Below are 18,747 nucleotides of genomic sequence, written 5' to 3'. Positions count from 1 at the left end.
TCTGACAATACAATCTTTTTGATATCATAATGTTTAAATCGATGTCAGGACCCCGATTTATTTGTGACTCTTCTTAAACTGAGTCATTTTCGCAAGTTGTATCGTCCTAATGGAACCATTAGAAGCAAAGAAGATCCTGGACCGACCTGAAGATAAACAGCGCTCACAGGATGAGGAGGTCATTAACCAGTTCATCATCTACTACAAACAAAGTAAATGTCCCCCTATTAACAAAACTGTGTAAAGATCCACAGCTCTGTGATAATTACATTATAATTAAACACCTCCCCCTAGTGGTGACTGTATAATCTGTATGTAGTGAGCTCCCTCTAGTGGTGGCTGTATAATCTGTATGTAGTGAGCCCCCTCTAGTGGTGGCTGTATAATCTGTATGTAGTGAGCGCCCTCTAGAGGTGGCTGTATAATCTGTATGTAGCGAGCTCCCCCTAGTGGTGGCTGTATAATCTGTATGTAGCGAGCTCCCCCTAGTGGTGACTGTATAATCTGTATGTAGTGAGCTCCCTCTAGTGGTGGCTGTATAATCTGTATGTAGTGAGCTCCATCTAGCGGTGGCTGTATAATCTGTATGTAGTGAGCTCCATCTAGCGGTGGCTGTATAATCTGTATGTAGTGAGGTCCCTCTAGTGGTGACTGTATAATCTGTATGTAGTGAGCTCCCTCTAGTGGTGGCTGTATAATCTGTATATAGAAAGCTCCCCCTAGTGGTGGCTGTATAATCTGTATGTAGTGAGCTCCCCCTAATGGTGGCTGTATAATTTGTATGTAGTGAGCTCCCTCTAGTGATGACTGTATAATATGTATGTAGTGAGCTCCCTCTAGTGGTTGCTATATGATCTGTATGTAGTGAGCTCCCTCTAGTGATGACTGTATAATATGTATGCAGTGAGCTCCCTCTAGTGGTTGCTATATGATCTGTATGTAGTGAGCTCCTTCTAGTGGTGGCTGTATAATCTGTATGTAGTGAGCTCCCCCTAGTGGTGACTGTATAATCTGTATGTAGTGATCTCCCTCTAGTGGTGACTGTATAATCTGTATGTAGTGAGCTCACTCTAGTGGTGGCTGTATAATCTGTATGTAGTGAGCTCCCTCTAGTGGTGGCTGTATAATCTGTATGTAGTGAGCTCCCTCTAGTGGTGGCTGTATAATGTGTATATATGAAGCTCCCTCTAGTGGTTGCTGTAAATTCTGTATGTAGTGAGCTCCCTCTAGTGGTGACTGTATAATCTGTATGTAGTGAGCTCCCTCTAGTGGTGGCTGTATAATGTGTATATATGAAGCTCCCTCTAGTGGTTGCTGTAAATTCTGTATGTAGTGAGCTCCCTCTAGTGGTGGCTGTATAATCTGTATGTAGTGAGCTCCCTCTAGTGGTGGCTGTATATTCTGTATGTAATGAGCTCCCTCTAGTGGTGGCTGTATAATCTGTATGTAGTGAGCTCCCTCTAGTGGTGGCTGTATAATCTGTATGTAGTGAGCTCCCTCTAGTGGTGGCTGTATAATGTGTATATATGAAGCTCCCTCTAGTGGTTGCTGTAAATTCTGTATGTAGTGAGCTCCCTCTAGTGGTGGTGCACTCTCTGTAACTGAACATAATACATGTAATAAATTGTGAGTTTTTTCTATAGTTTAGAATGGGAAGGGAAGTTCTGGGGTTGAGACTGTTAATTATCTTGTATCTGATATTTAGAGGCGATAAATTAAACTAGGCGACTTTAATGAGCCATTAATTAGTTACAAGGGGGCGTTGTGTATGAGAACGACCTCAGTTGTGTTTAGCGGCTCGTTTGCTATAATTTCTAATGTAACTGACAGCTGATGACAAAAACTTCTTAAAGGAATTATCCCAAGACTAATGTAAAAAATGATAATCAGACACATAGGTGACAATCTCTAACAATGCTAGGACCAGCCCTGCACCTCACATGGATCCAGAGATCTCCCCAGTCATTGCTCTGCTAGATTTATATCAAGTTAACAGCTCAAGGGGAGTGTCCTTTCTGCTGCAGCTCAGGGGGCGTATCCACACTCTCCCTATCACAGCTCAGGGGGCGTGTCCACACTCTTCCCATCACAGCTCAGGAGGCGTTTCCACGCTCTCCCTATCACAGCTCAGGAGGCAGTTGAAGGAGGAAACTGAGCATGTGTGGCCATCTCAGTGAGCAGGACAAAGAAATAAGAAAAAGACAAACAGCAGGTGGCGCTGTACAGATACATTTTATTGAATAACTCAGTGGCTATGCAAAATTTTTAATTACATGCAATTACAAAAGTCTTCAGATCCTGGTGCTGGTTTGAAAAATGCAAACTGTAGAATATTTTTTAAAGGGGTTGGTCCACCCGTCACTTTTCTGGCGTATTTTAGGGACCGGCTCCTATCTACAGAATGAAGCCCCTGAAGTAAAGGATAGAACACTGCGCATGCACTGGGCGCTTTTTATTTATCCTTATGGGAGCGCATTCGACTTCCTGGATGTTTCATAGCAATGAATAGTGAGTGCACAGCGCAACGCGGCCACCTCTCCACTGCTGGAAACAGCTGAGGCTTCAGTGGTCGCACGGGCGTCTGCTGACACAGTGATATATGTGTATCTTCCATTATGGTGAGAAGAGACGGCGCGGCTCAGCTCACCAGGGGTATGAATACTTATACCTCTCCTGGTGACAGCACACACTCCTGAGAGGGAGAAGTCCTAGGAGCTCTGAGTACATGCATCCTCAGCCCTGTCACCATAATGCTGCAGCCTTCCCTGACACCTGAACGGGAAGTGACCCTCAGAACCTCCCAAAAAATATCATAATCATCTCTCAATCAACACAAGAGCAGAAGAACTCCATAGCCTTACTGCCTTCAGAAAGTAAGACGTAGCAGTTCTCACACTGGCCACTAGGTGTCAGCACAAGAGGTTTACTTCCAGAGGACGGCATCTTGCTTTACAGCCTGCTGTGAATCTGAATGTTATCCTCACACTGTCTCTAATAGATAGGACTAATGACAAGTGGCTATTTCTATTGTACTGCATGAGCTCAGATACACATTTAGATACGGCCTAGACATTTCTTACTGGAGATAGCATGTATATGAGTGCAAGGATAAAATAATATAAATGATACGAGCAGAGTAATGGACGCGTATAAATCAGGACAGGAGTCTCGGCCGCGCACACACGAAGCACACACAGCGCGCACAAGACGCACACGACGCACACACAGCGTACACATGACGCACACACAGCGCACACTTGACGCACACACGGCGCGCACATGACGCACACACGGCGCACACACATGACGCACACACAGCGCACACATGACGCACACACGGCGCACACACATGACGCACACATGACGCACACACATGACGCACAGAGCTCTATCTAGAAATGCATGTAAATAATTCATTAATCTGAAGCCAATTCTGAGCCCAGCATCGATCTCACAGCGACCCCCGTCTGACAGGCGAGCGCCAATGCCGCCATCCTGCTGCAGAGGAATTATAACCGGCCTGTAGAGCGCACAGACCGCCACGTACAGCCCGATACAGCAGTGGGGGCTGAACCTATCGATATGAAACCCTCACCTCCCCGGAAGAGTCCAGCTGTAGAGTCAGGCAGCTGCCTGCACAGCCTGTGCCCGCATAGGGTTTATGGCAGCCTGTCTCCTGCACAGGCAGAGAAAGGGTCTGAAGCTTCAGCATCCAGATACAAAGCCATTCCAGGGGCCACTGTGACCTTTGTACCTCATGGAGCTAGAGGGGTTAATGGAAGATGCTGAACCCCAAAGCAGCAGGACCCCACACTGATGGTAGGGGAGTAGACCACCCCCACTGCAGTCCATCCATTGACTGACAGCAGAGGAGTAGACCACCCCCATTGCAGTCCATCCAGTGACTGACAGCAGAGGAGTAGACCACCCCCATTGCAGCCCCTTCAGTTACTGATAGCATAGAAGTGGCCTACCCACATCATCATTCCTCCACTGACTGATAGCAGTGGAGCGGAATACCTCAATTGCAGCAGCTACACTGACTGACAGCAGCAGTGCAGACCTCCTCAATCACAGCCTCTCTAGAGATGGACCACAGGTGAGTAGATCACCCCAATAACAGTCCATTCACTGACTGATAGCAGGGGAGTAGACCACCCCCATTTCAGTCCCTCCTTCGGAGAAAACCACCCCAATTGCAGCAGCTACACTGACTGACAGCAGCAGTGCAGACCTCCTCAATCACAGCCTCTCTAGAGATGGACCACAGGTGAGTAGATCACCCCAATAACAGTCCATTCACTGACAGATAGCAGGGGAGTAGACCACCCCCATTTCAGTCCCTCCTTCGGAGAAAACCACCCCAATTGCAGCAGCTACACTGACTGACAGCAGCAGTGCAGACCTCCTCAATCACAGCCTCTCTAGAGATGGACCACAGGTGAGTAGATCACACCAATAACAGTCCATTCACTGACTGATAGCAGGGGAGTAGACCACCCCCATTTCAGTCCCTCCTTCGGAGAAAACCACCCCAATTGCAGCAGCTACACTGACTGACAGCAGCAGTGCAGACCTCCTCAATCACAGCCTCTCCAGAGATGGACCACAGGTGAGTAGATCACCCCAATAACAGTCCATTCACTGACTGACAGCAGCAGGCAGACCTCCTCAATCACAGCCTCTCCAGAGATGGACCACAGGTGAGTAGATCACCCCAATAACAGTCCATTCACTGACTGACAGCAGCAGACCTCCTCAATCACAGCCTCTCCAGAGATTGACCACAGGCGAGTAGATCCCCCCAATAACAGTCCATTCACTGACTGACAGCAGCAAACCTCCTCAATCACAGCCTCTCCAGAGATGGACCACAGGCGAGTAGATCACACCAATAACAGTCCATTCACTGACTGACAGCAGCAGGCAGACCTCCTCAATCACAGCCTCTCCAGAGATGGACCACAGGTGAGTAGATCACCCCAATAGCAGTCCATTCACTGACTGACAGCAGCAGACCTCCTCAATCACAGCCTCTCCAGTGATGGACCACAGGCGAGTAGATCACCCCAATAGTAGTCTATTCACTGACTGACGGCAGCAGGGCACACCCCCAGCTTCCTGATCCCTCGGCAGACTGATCTCTGCACTAATCCCGTCTCCTGCTCATCATGATATTCTGTAACTTTGTGTCATCTCATTGATTGGCTGGACCCGACCTTCACGCCGAGGACCCTGAGCGGGTTACGGGGCCACGTCAGAAGGGCCCGCGTTGATTTGTCCCTCCCTGGTTACTGGTGAGATTACAGAATTTTACTTTATTTAATCTCAAACATCTCAGTAAAATGCATCAGGATAATCGTTGTCTATTAAGATGTGTCAGGCAGCTTGTTATATGGCGGAGCCCCCCGAAGACTCCGTCCAATAACTGTGGATCTTATGGCGGCACTTGTGGGGAAACTTCACAGGATTATTATGCAAATTGCCTATAATGCAGCTGGCATGGACGGATCCCTGAAGGAGACGACGTAACCCAGGCAGAATACATAATGCCGCTCCAGCACCACGCCGCATTAACCCTGTGCAGGGAGGAGACACATCTGACAGCTGCAAAGTATCAGCACCACATAATACAGAGGAGATGACACCGGCGGTATAATATACCGAACAGTGGTCCTAAATAATCACCGACTACAACACGTGAGCACATGATAGGAGTCACAGTCCTACAGACAGGCAGCGAGAGGGAAAACTGATATAGAAGAGCTCGAGGATTATAGCAGTTATATTTTGGTACTTAGGAGCAGTATTATAGTAGTTATATTCTTGTACATAGGAGCAGTATTATAGTAGTTATATTCTTGTACATAGGAGCAGTATTATAGTAGTTATATTCTTGTACATAGGAGCAGTATTATAGTAGTTATATTCTTGTACATAGGAGCAGTATTATAGTAGTTATATTCTTGTACATAGGAGGCAGTATTATAGTAGTTATATTCTTGTACATAGGAGCAGTATTATAGTAGTTATATTCTTGTACAGAGGAGCAGTATTATAGCAGTTATATTCTTGTACATAGGAGGCAGTATTATAGTAGTTATATTCTTGTACATAGAAGCAGTATTATAGTAGTTATATTCTTGTACATAGGAGGCAGTATTATAGTAGTTATAGTCTTGTACATAGGAGCAGTATTATAGTAGTTATAGTCTTGTACATAGGAGCAGTATTATAGTAGTTATAGTCTTGTACATAGGAGGCAGTATTATAGTAGTTATAGTCTTGTACATAGGAGCAGTATTATAGTAGTTATATTCTTGTACATAGGAGGCAGTATTATGGTAGTTATATTCTTGTACATAGGAGCAGTATTATAGTAGTTATAGTCTTGTACATAGGAGCAGTATTATAGTAGTTATATTCTTGTACATAGAAGCAGTATTATAGTAGTTATATTCTTGTACATAGGAGACAGTATAATAGTAGTTATATTCTTGTACATAGGAGCAGTATTATAGTAGTTATATTCTTGTACATAGGAGCAGTATTATAGTAGTTATATTCTTGTATATAGGAGGCAGTATTATAGTAGTTATATGCTTGCACATAGGAGGCAGTATTATAGTAGTTATATTCTTGTACATGGGAGCAGTATTATAGTAGTTGTATTCTTGTACATAGGAGGCAGTATTATAGTAGTTATATTCTTGTACATAGGAGCAGTATTATTATAGTAGTTATATTCTTGTACATAGGAGCAGTATTATAGTAGTTATATTCTTGTACATAGGAGGCAGTATTATAGTAGTTATATTCTTGTACATAGGAGGCAGTATTATAGTAGTTATATTCTTGTACATAGGAGCAGTATTATAGTAGTTATATTCTTGTACATAGGAGGCAGTATTATAGTAGTTATATTCTTGTACATAGGAGCAGTATTATAGTAGTTATATTCTTGTACATAGGAACAGTATTATAGTAGTTATATTCTTGTACATAGGAGCAGTATTATTATAGTAGTTATATTCTTGTACATAGGAGCAGTATTATAGTAGTTATATTCTTGTACATAGGAGGCAGTATTATAATAGTTATATTCTTGTAAATAGGAGCAGTATTATAGTAGTTATATTCTTGTACATAGGAGGCAGTATTATAGTAGTTATATTCTTGTACATAGGAGGCAGTATTATAGTAGTTATATTCTTGTACATAGGAGCAGTATTATAGTAGTTATATTCTTGTACATAGGAGGCAGTATTATAGTAGTTATATTCTTGTACATAGGAGCAGTATTATAGTAGTTATATTCTTGTACAGAGGAGCAGTATTATAGTAGTTATATTCTTGTACATAGGAGCAGTATTATAGTAGTTATATTCTTGTACATAGGAGGCAGTATTATAGTAGTTATATTCTTGTACATAGGAGCAGTATTATAGTAGTTATATTCTTGTACATAGGAGCAGTATTATAGTAGTTATATTCTTGTACATAGGAGGCAGTATTATAGTAGTTATATTCTTGTACATAGGAGCAGTATTATAGTAGTTATATTCTTGTACAGAGGAGCAGTATTATAGCAGTTATATTCTTGTACATAGGAGACAGTATTATAGTAGTTATATTCTTGTACATAGGAGCAGTATTATAGTAGTTATATTCTTGTACATAGGAGCAGTATTATAGTAGTTATATTCTTGTATATAGGAGGCAGTATTATAGTAGTTATATGCTTGCACATAGGAGGCAGTATTATAGTAGTTATATTCTTGTACATGGGAGCAGTATTATAGTAGTTGTATTCTTGTACATAGGAGGCAGTATTATAGTAGTTATATTCTTGTACATAGGAGCAGTATTATTATAGTAGTTATATTCTTGTACATAGGAGCAGTATTATAGTAGTTATATTCTTGTACATAGGAGGCAGTATTATAGTAGTTATATTCTTGTACATAGGAGGCAGTATTATAGTAGTTATATTCTTGTACATAGGAGCAGTATTATAGTAGTTATATTCTTGTACATAGGAACAGTATTATAGTAGTTATATTCTTGTACATAGGAGCAGTATTATTATAGTAGTTATATTCTTGTACATAGGAGCAGTATTATAGTAGTTATATTCTTGTACATAGGAGGCAGTATTATAATAGTTATATTCTTGTAAATAGGAGCAGTATTATAGTAGTTATATTCTTGTACATAGGAGGCAGTATTATAGTAGTTATATTCTTGTACATAGGAGGCAGTATTATAGTAGTTATATTCTTGTACATAGGAGCAGTATTATAGTAGTTATATTCTTGTACATAGGAGCAGTATTATAGTAGTTATATTCTTGTACATAGGAACAGTATTATAGTAGTTATATTCTTGTACATAGGAGCAGTATTATAGTAGTTATATTCCTGTACATAGGAGAAGTATTATAGTAGTTATATTCTTGTATATAGGAGCAGTATTATAGTAGTTATATTCTTGTACATAGGAGCAGGATTATAGTAGTTATATTCTTGTACATAGTAGCAGTATTATAGTAGTTATATTCTTGTACATAGGAGACAGTATTATAGTAGTTATATTCTTGTACATAGGAGCAGTATTATAGTAGTTATATTCTTGTACATAGGAGCAGTATTATAGTAGTTATATTCTTGTATATAGGAGGCAGTATTATAGTAGTTATATTCTTGTATATAGGAGGCAGTATTATAGTAGTTATATTCCTGTACATAGGAGGCAGTATTATAGCAGTTATATCCTTGCACATAGGAGGCAGTATTATAGTAGTTATATTCTTGTACATAGGAGGCAGTATTATAGCAGATATATTCTTGTACATAGGAGCAGTATTATAGTAGTTATATTCTTGTACATAGGGGCAGTATGATAGTAGTTATATTCTTGTACATAGGAGCAGTATTATAGTAGTTATATTCTTGTACATAGGAGGCAGTATTATAGCAGATATATTCTTGTACATAGGAGAAGTATTTTCTATTTTATGAATATTCTCTGTATGATATGTCACAATATTTGCTGTCTTTCAGAAAATATACATTTTTTTGTCAGGGGTCGGCAGTGGGAAACGTGTAACCTGAGACCTTCCCGATATATTATGGATCTCACTAATCCGCTCTCTCTTCGCGGTGACTCAGTTGTGATTGTTGCAGCAGTCGTATTGTCACATATGTGGATTGTTAATCAGGATACAATGTAACGTGTCTTCCATTCAGCTGTAATGTGTTTCTCCAGCTTTCTGCTTGCACTTGGGGCCCCTCATCAATTCCCCATATATCCCCGACTATGAGCAGAACACATTGATAGGAGATAAATCCTCCACACTTGACTGCACAGTCGGAATGACACTGTATAAAGAGAATAAATCTTGGTCTGACGGCAGAGGAGATCATTAAAACCCATCTAATTACTGGATCCCGCACCTATTATACCGCAGCGCGCGCTCCAAACAGCAATTAGCAGCAAACGGCACTCACCGTCTACACCAGCCCGGGGGCGGCGGAGGACCGGTGCACTTGTTTACAGCTTTATTATATAGTATAATGTGGTTCACTATTATAATATTATAGGTTAGCACTATAACAAGGGCTTTTATTGAAAATGCATACCTGTATGTCCACAGCAGCACAGAGGATGGGCAGCACTCTGCAGGTATGGACACAGTGGATACAGGGGCTGCATGACTTTTGACAATACAATAGTAAAGACCCCCTTAACGTGCTGTGTAGATGTGAGACCCTGTCTCTCGCCCTGATTTATACCTCTGCCCCCCCCCCCCCCGTGGTGTGGTGATATCTGTGGTGTTACATAGGACTGCAGGTGACATCTACTGCATTATCTGTAAACAGAGAGTTATCACTGTGTTATCTGAGGTGTTACATAGGACTGCAGGTGACATCTACTGCATCATCTGTAAACAGAGAGTTATCACTGTTATCTGTGGTGTTACATAGGACTGCAGGTGACATCTACTACATTATCTGTACTCAGAGAGTTATCACTGTGTTATCTGTGGTGTTACATAGGACTGCAGGTGACATCTACTACATTATCTGTACTCAGAGAGTTATCACTGTTATCTCTGTGGCATTTACATAGGACTGCAGGTGACATCTACTGCATTATCTGTACTCAGAGTTATTACTGTGTTATCGGTGGTGTTACATAGGACTGCAGGTGACATGTTCTTCATTACAAAATTTAGCTCTGCTACATTCGTACTTGGACCAAAGTTCAATCCTTGATAAATCCCCTTCCCTTTCTATGTAGTTATCGGGATGTCGGACTTTCCCAGCAGCTGCTGAAATACATGAAGCCGAGTGATGTCTCTGATATAATGAACTGACTTCTTCAGGTCAGAGCCTCCGGCATAGAAAATGTTAAAAATTGTAAAAATGAAATTTTCTTTTTAGAGGGGATTTATCAGAACTGGAGATAAGATAATGACTACAAACATTTATTTATACCAAACGAGAAAACAATCAGATATTCACCGGTAATTTCCTCCGGGAGATGCTTGTTAAACACTTTATTGATTTACAACGTCCGAGTAATGATGTACACACCGAGCAGTTTATTACGGGGGACAACGCCGCTCCACCAGCGCAATTAGAGCCGCTGCTCCAAGTCTGTCCCATTCCTGAACTCTGATCTAGTGAGTCAGGGACCAGAAACAGGGGAAAAAGGTCTATATATTATATGCAACACTGTGCTGAGTGCAGGCAGCGGGAGAGACGGGACCCACAAGAGAGGAGGGAGAGCAACCTCTGCGCAGATTCTACCACTGCTCCAAATAACAATGAGAACCATAAAGCTATAAGGATTATATATAAAGCACAACATATCTACTATAATACCGCCTCCTATGTACAAGAATATAACTACTATAATACTGCTCCTATGTACAAGACTATAACTACTATAATACTGCTCCTATGTACAAGAATATAACTACTATAATATTGCTCCTATGTACAAGAATATAACTACTATAATACTGCTCCTATGTACAAGACTATAACTACTATAATACTGCTCCTATGTACAAGAATATAACTACTATAATACTGCTCCTATGTACAAGACTATAACTACTATAATACTGCTCCTATGTACAAGAATATAACTACTATAAGACTGATGGTTCCCTACTGTACAAAGAAAAAAAATATAACTACTATAATACTGTCCTCCTATGTACCAGGATAGACAGACTATAATACTGCCTCCTATGTACAAGACTATAACTACTATAATACTGACTCCTATGTACAAGAGAATATACTACTATAATACTGTCCTATGTACAAGAAGATAATACTATAATACTGCTCCTAGTACAGAATATAACTACAATACTGCTCCTATGTACAAGAATATGAAAGACTATAATACTGCCTCCTATGTACGAAATATAACTACTATAATACTGCTCCTATGTACAAGAAGAATAGCACTACTATAATTACTGCCTCCTATGCGTACAAGAATATAACTACTATAATACTGCATCCTATGTACAGAGAATATAACTACTGATATACTGCTCCTATGTACAAGAATATTAACTAGATAATACTGCTCCTATGTATCAAGATATATACTAACTAGAATACTGCTCCTAATGTACAAGAATATAACTACTATAATACTGCTCCTATGTACAAGAATAACTACTATATACTGCTCCTATGTACAAGAATATAACTACTATATACTGCTCCTATGTACAAGAATATAACTACTATAATACTGCCTCCTATGTACAAGGAATATAACTACTATAATACTGCTCCTATGTACAGAATATAACTACTATAATACTGCTCCTATGTACAAGAATATAACTACTATAATACTGCTCTCTATGTACAAGATATAACCTACTATAATACTGCTCCTATGTACAAGAATATAACTACTATAATACTGCTCCTATGTACAAGACTATAACTACTATAATACTGCTCCTTGTATACAGGAATATAACTACTATAATACTGCTCCTATGTACAAGACTATAACTACTATAATACTGCTCCTATGGTACAAAGAATATAACTACTATAATACTGCCTTCCTATGTACAAGAATATAACTACTATATACTGACCTCCTATGTACAAGAATATAACTACATAATACTGCTCCTACTGTCAAGAACTATAACTACTATATACTGCTCCTATGTACAGGAAATATAACTACCTATAATACTGCTCCTATGTACAAGAATAACTACTATAATACTGCTCCTATGTACAAGAATATAACTACTATAATACTGCCTTCTATGTACAAGAATATAACTACTATAGATACTGCTCCTATGTACAAGGAATATAACTACTATAATACTGCTCCTATGTACAAGAATAACTACTATAATACTGCTCCTATGTACAAGAATATAACTACTATAATACTGCCTCCTATGTACAAGAATATAACTACTATAATACTGCTCCTATGTACAAGAATATAACTACTATAATACTGCTCCTATGTACAAGAATATAACTACTATAATACTGCTCCTATGTACAAGAATATAACTACTATAATACTGCCTCCTATGTACAAGGAATATAACTACTATAATACTGCTCCTATGTACAAGAATATAACTACTATAATACTGCCTCCTATGTACAAGAATATAACTACTATAATACTGCTCCTATGTACAAGAATATAACTACTATAATACCTCCTATGTACAAGAATATAACTACTATAATACTGCTCCTATGTACAAGAATATAACTATAATACTGCTCCTATGTACAAGAATATAACTACTATAATACTGCTCCTATGTACAAGAATATAACTACTATAATACTGCTCCTATGTACAAGAATATAACTACTATAATACTGCTCCTATGTACAAGAATATAACTACTATAATACTGCTCCTATGTACAAGAATATAACTACTATAATACTGCTCCTATGTACAAGAATATAACTACTATAATACTGCTCCTATGTACAAGAATATAACTACTATAATACTGCTCCTATGTACAAGAAATAACTACTATAATACTGCTCCTATGTACAAGAATATAACTACTATAATACTGCTCCTATGTACAAGAATATAACTACTATAATACTGCCTATGTACAAGAATATAACTACTATAATACTGCTCCTATGTACAAGAATATAACTACTATAATACTGCTCCTATGTCAAGAATATAACTACTATAATACTGCTCCTATGTACAAGAATATAACTACTATAATACTGCTCCTATGTACAAGCATATAACTACTATAATTACTGCCTCCTATGTACAAGAATATAACTACTATAATACTTCTCCTATGTACCGGAATATACTACGTATAATACTGCTCCCTATGTACAAGAATATAACTACTATAATACTGCCTTCCTATGTACAAGAATATAACTACTATTTTTTTAAATACTGCTCCTATGATACAGGAATATAAACTACTCTAATACCTGAGCCCTATGTACAAGAATATAACTACTATTTTTTTTATACGGCTTCTACTGTACAAGAATATAACTACTATAAATAATGCTCCTATGTACAAGAATATAACCTACTAAAAATGCTCCTATGTACAAGACTATAACTACTATAATACTGCCTCTATGTAAAGAATTAAACTACTATAATACTCTCCTATGTACAGGAATATAACTACTATAATACTGCCTCCTGTACAGGACTATAACTACTATAATACTGCCACTATGAGACAAGAATATAATACTAGTAATACTGACTCCTAGTACAAGAATATAACTCTATATACTGCCTACTATGTACAAGAAATATTAACTACTAGAATACTGCTCCTATGTACACGAATTATAACTACTATAATACTGCTCCTATGTACAGAATATAACTACTATAATACTGCTCCTATGTACAAGACTATAACTACTATAATCTGCTCCTATGTACCAGGAATATAACTACTATAATACTGCTCCTATGTACAGAAGTAACCCTATAATATGCTCCTTGTACAGGATATACCTACTATAACTGCTCCTATGTACAGGAATATAACTACTATAATACTGCTACTATGTACAAGAATATAACTACTATAATACTGCTCCTTGTACAAGAATATAACTACTATAATACTGCTCCTATGTACAAGAATATAACTACTATAATACTGCTCCTATGTACACGAATATAACTACTATAATACTGCTCCTATGTACAAGAACTATAACTACTATAATCTGCTCCTATGTACAAGACTATAACTACCTATAATACTGCCTCCTATGTACAAGAATAATAACTACTATAATACTGCCTCCTATGTACAAGAATATAACTACTATATACTGCCTCCTATGTACAAGAATATAACTACTATAATACTGCTCCTATGTACAAGAATATAAACTACTATAATACTGCTCCTATGTACAAGACATAAACTACTATAATACTGCCTATGTACAGAATATAAACTACTATAATACTGCTCTATGTACAAGAATATAACTACTATATACTGCCTCCTATGTACAAGAATAAATACTTTAATACTGCTCCGATGTACAGAAAATAACTACTATAATACTGCTCCTATGTACAAGAATATAACTACTATACTACGCTCCTATGTACAGGAATATAACTACTATAATACTGCTCCTATGTACAAGAATATAACTGCTATAATACTACTCCTATGTACAAGAATATAAACTACTATAATACTGCTCCTTGTACACGAATATAACTACTATAATACTGCTCCTATGTACAAGAATATAACTACTATAATACTGCCTCCTATGTACAAGAATAACTACTATAATGATCTTTTTATTTAAAAACAGGAAACAAAATATTACAATACACTTACTATAAATCAATAGAAAAGAATAAATATAAAGTGACATCACAACGCATTTACAATTACTGACACATGGATGTTCCTCCAGTACACGTTATTGCGGTTATTTTTCCTGTCTTTCTTATATCATCTTCAGACTTTCCAGGATATTATATAAGATGTTATCACAGGTCAGGAGCTCTCTGTTGATGACCAGGCAGCACCGCGCCCACCACAGATGGTACATGGTCACCACATTCACTACATATAAGGAACTTCTGCTGTATTGTCTGAGATCTGGGGGGAAGTCTCCATACAAGAGCTGATTATACGGCTGCCCCACTAGATGTGGTAACTGAAGGGACCGTGACACGGCCTCCCATACCTGGACACTGAACGGACAGTCCAGCAGAAGATGCTCCATGGTCTCCAGTACCTGACGGCATTGCTCTCTAGGGCAGGATCTGTCTGGCACATTTCTACACTTTAGATTGTCCCTGACATACATTTTACCATGAAATGCCAGCCATGACACATCCTTCATGTGAGCGGGGACTCTGGTGTCCTCCAGGATTTTCACAGCCTGTTTTACATCCAGGTTCGGGGCGTTCCTCAGCTGAATATGGGCACTAAACTGAGACATCAGCAGGTTCTTATACATATCTTTCCTACTGAACTGCTTTACTTCACCATATAAGATTTTCCATTTAATAATCTTACTAATTGCTTGTACCGCGTACCAGGAAACGTTATACTTAATGCGCCCCGAGATCCTCTTAATGGGGTCACCTACCGACCACACAGACACAAACTGCTGGATCTGGTTCTTAAACAGATGACTCCACAGCTTCAACTCTGAACTCTTACAAAATGAGAAATTCCTCATCAGAAACATTAGGTTAAAGAAGAGCTCTGGGCAGGGCATGGACAGGCCACCCTCCTTCTGGGGGAGATAGACAATGTTCCTCCTGACTATATTCACCCTATTACCCCACAAGAAGCGGAAGAAGATATTGGTCAGTCTGGTGAGTAACTTATCGGGCACTGGGAGCACTACACTGACATAGAGGAATAGCGGGAGCAGGAAGCTCTTCAGCAGGCGGATCTTCTCCTGATAGGTCAGCTTCCAGTGCCTCCAGCACTGCACCTTCTGCTCACACACCGCCAGCTTCTCCTCCCAGTTCACCTTCCCATCATCTACAGTTCCAAACTGAATCCCCAAAATCTTTATCTTATCCTGCACTGTTCTAAAGGGCACTGAGAAGACCCCACGGTCACCCCCCAGCCACAACGCCTCGCTCTTATCCATATTCACAGCAGAATTCGACACTCGAGAGAAAGCTGCTATCTCCTGTTGTAGGGCCGCACAGTCCTCACTAGACGAGACCAGAACCGTCACATCGTCCGCATAAGCACAGAACTTTATGTCCACTCTTTTACTCTGTAGGTGACATTCTAACCCCAAGAGATTTCTATTATCCTGCAACTTTCTTAAAAAAGGATCCAGACTGAAGACGTACAATAATGGGCTTAGAGGGCAGCCCTGCCTTACACCAGACATGATCCTAAAGGGTTCTGCCAAGTGACCATTAATCAGAGGCTGACTTACCGCCTCCATATAGAGAACCTGCAGCCATTGTACGAAGCGTGCAGGAAGGCCATACTCCAACAACACCTGGTACAGGTAGTCATGATGGACTCTGTCAAAGGCCTTGCTCTGGTCTAACCCAACCACATATGCTCCTCCACTGTGCTGCCTGATGTAGGTCACTGCTTCCCTCACCAGCAGCAATGAGTCCTCTATAGTCCGGCCTTTCACACCACACGTCTGGTTGGAGATGATCAGGTCATCTGCCACCGCACTCAGCCTGTGATACAAGATCTTGGCCAAGACCTTATAATCAGTGTTCAGTAAGGACAATGGACGCCAGTTTTTTAAGTCTTTTAGATTTCCTTTCTTTGCCAGGAGAACCAGAACAGATTTATACTGTGACTGTAGAAGTTTCCTGGCAGAGAGGCAATCATTATAGACCTGCACTAGGTCTGGTGCTAATATATCTCTGAACTCCTTATAGAATTCACTGGTCAGACCGTCCAGGCCCGGGCTCTTCTTGGTTTTTAAGGAGTCAATGCTCCTCTTCACCTCATCCTCAGTTATGGGCTCGGCCAAGCCATCTGCTTGTGCATGATCTAGTTTAGGGAGTTTGACGCCTTTCAGGTAAGTTCTGATGCTGTCACCACTTATCTGACAGCCTTTAAACAGATTTTTGTAATAATCTCCAATAATCTTGTGGAGTTTACTCTGATCTGACTGCTCCACCCCATGCTCATCTAACAGGCTGGTCATAAGCTTCTTATTAACCCTATTCTTACAGGCAATATAGGGGTCTGGGTTGTGAACCCCCCAATTATCAAACTGCCCCTCTGCTTTGAGAGACTTGAGGCGGTCATACTGCAGCTCTCGCATCTCCTGCTTTATCTGGCTGACGTACTTACCATCTATCTTCTCACCACTATTGATCTTACCATATAACCTGCTTAGCTGCAGCCTCAGTGCAGAATACCTCATATACTCCACATTACTATGCCTCCTTGCAGCACGTCAGGGGCGTTGCTAGGGTCTCAAAAGATCCGGGGCACAAGCCCCAATAAATATGCCCCCCCCCCCCCCCGCACTATGCTGTACTTGCTATACAGCGGCACTTACCTGTCACATCCAGGGCCTCCAGGTGACGTCTCCTCTCTGTCATCATCTTCTCGGTCTGGACAACTTCTCTCAGCCGCCTCGTCTCTGCAGAGTGTGACACACAGACATCTTAGCTTCCTCACTTTCTATCATTATCCCCCAACTGGAGTCCCCACAGTGTTATCCTGCTGCTTTCTATGCCAAAACCTCAACCCCCCCCCCCCCCCTCATACCCCCAAATACTATCCTAAAGAAACATTACTGCCCCCCATAGTAATAGTGCTCCTCATAGTCCCACCAATAGTAATTCCCTTCTAGAATGCCCTTATTAGTAACACTGCCCCAACCGTGATAATGCTCCTCAACAATGCCCTCCCATATTAATAATACCCTCACAGAGTCCCTAGTAGAAATAAGGCCCCCTATTGTTCCCCCAGTGGCAATAAAGCTCCCTACAGACCCCACAGTAGTAATAAGGCCCCCATAGTGCGCTTAGTAGAAATAAGGCAGATCTACAAGACCCTCCTATAGAGCCCCCAGTAGTAATAAGAACGCCTATAATGTCCCCTGGATTTGCAGTGCCCCCTGCAGTTATAATCCTCCCTCCACCATACAGTCCCATGTAAATAACATCACCTCTTCCCCAGCCGCCTCCAACGCACAATCCCATGTAAACATCACCCCCTAAGGCTACTTTCACACTTGCGTTCATGTACTTGTACAGGACGGATCCGCACCGATATAATACAAACGAATGCATCCGTTCAGGACCAATTTGTTTGTATTAGATTTTAATTTCTAAGTCCCAATACGGATCCGTCCTGACTTACATTGAAAGTCAATGGGGGACGGATCCGTTTACAATTGCACCATTTTGTGTCAATGCAAAGGGATCCGTCCCCATTGACTTACATTGTCAGGACGGATGCGTTTGGCTCCGCAAGGCCATGCGGACACAAAAAACGCTGCTTGCAGCATTTTGAGGTCCGCCTCCAAAATGGAACGGGGGACCGCACGGAGCCGAACGAATGCATTCTGAATGGATCCGCATCCATTCAGAATGCATTGGGTTAAACTGATGCATTTGGGGCTGCTTGTGAGAGACCTGAAACGGATCTCACAAGCGGATCACCAAACGCAAGTGTGAACGGACCCTAAACATTAAGTC

At 40.4% G+C, this 18,747-nt stretch overlaps 1 protein-coding gene across 1 annotated transcript in view; it reads right to left on the bottom strand.

Annotated features, from left to right (window-relative positions):
• The window catches only part of LOC122922341 (MAM domain-containing glycosylphosphatidylinositol anchor protein 1-like), a 276,736-nt gene that overhangs the window by 155,378 nt on the left and 102,611 nt on the right, over positions 1–18,747 (bottom strand). The gene's annotated exons all lie outside the window — the stretch shown is intronic.

The sequence above is a fragment of the Bufo gargarizans genome, unplaced genomic scaffold, assembly GCF_014858855.1.
Source record: "Bufo gargarizans isolate SCDJY-AF-19 unplaced genomic scaffold, ASM1485885v1 fragScaff_scaffold_220_pilon, whole genome shotgun sequence".
In the NCBI taxonomy this organism is placed as follows: domain Eukaryota; kingdom Metazoa; phylum Chordata; class Amphibia; order Anura; family Bufonidae; genus Bufo; species Bufo gargarizans.
This window is presented reverse-complemented; position numbering and strand designations above follow the sequence as displayed.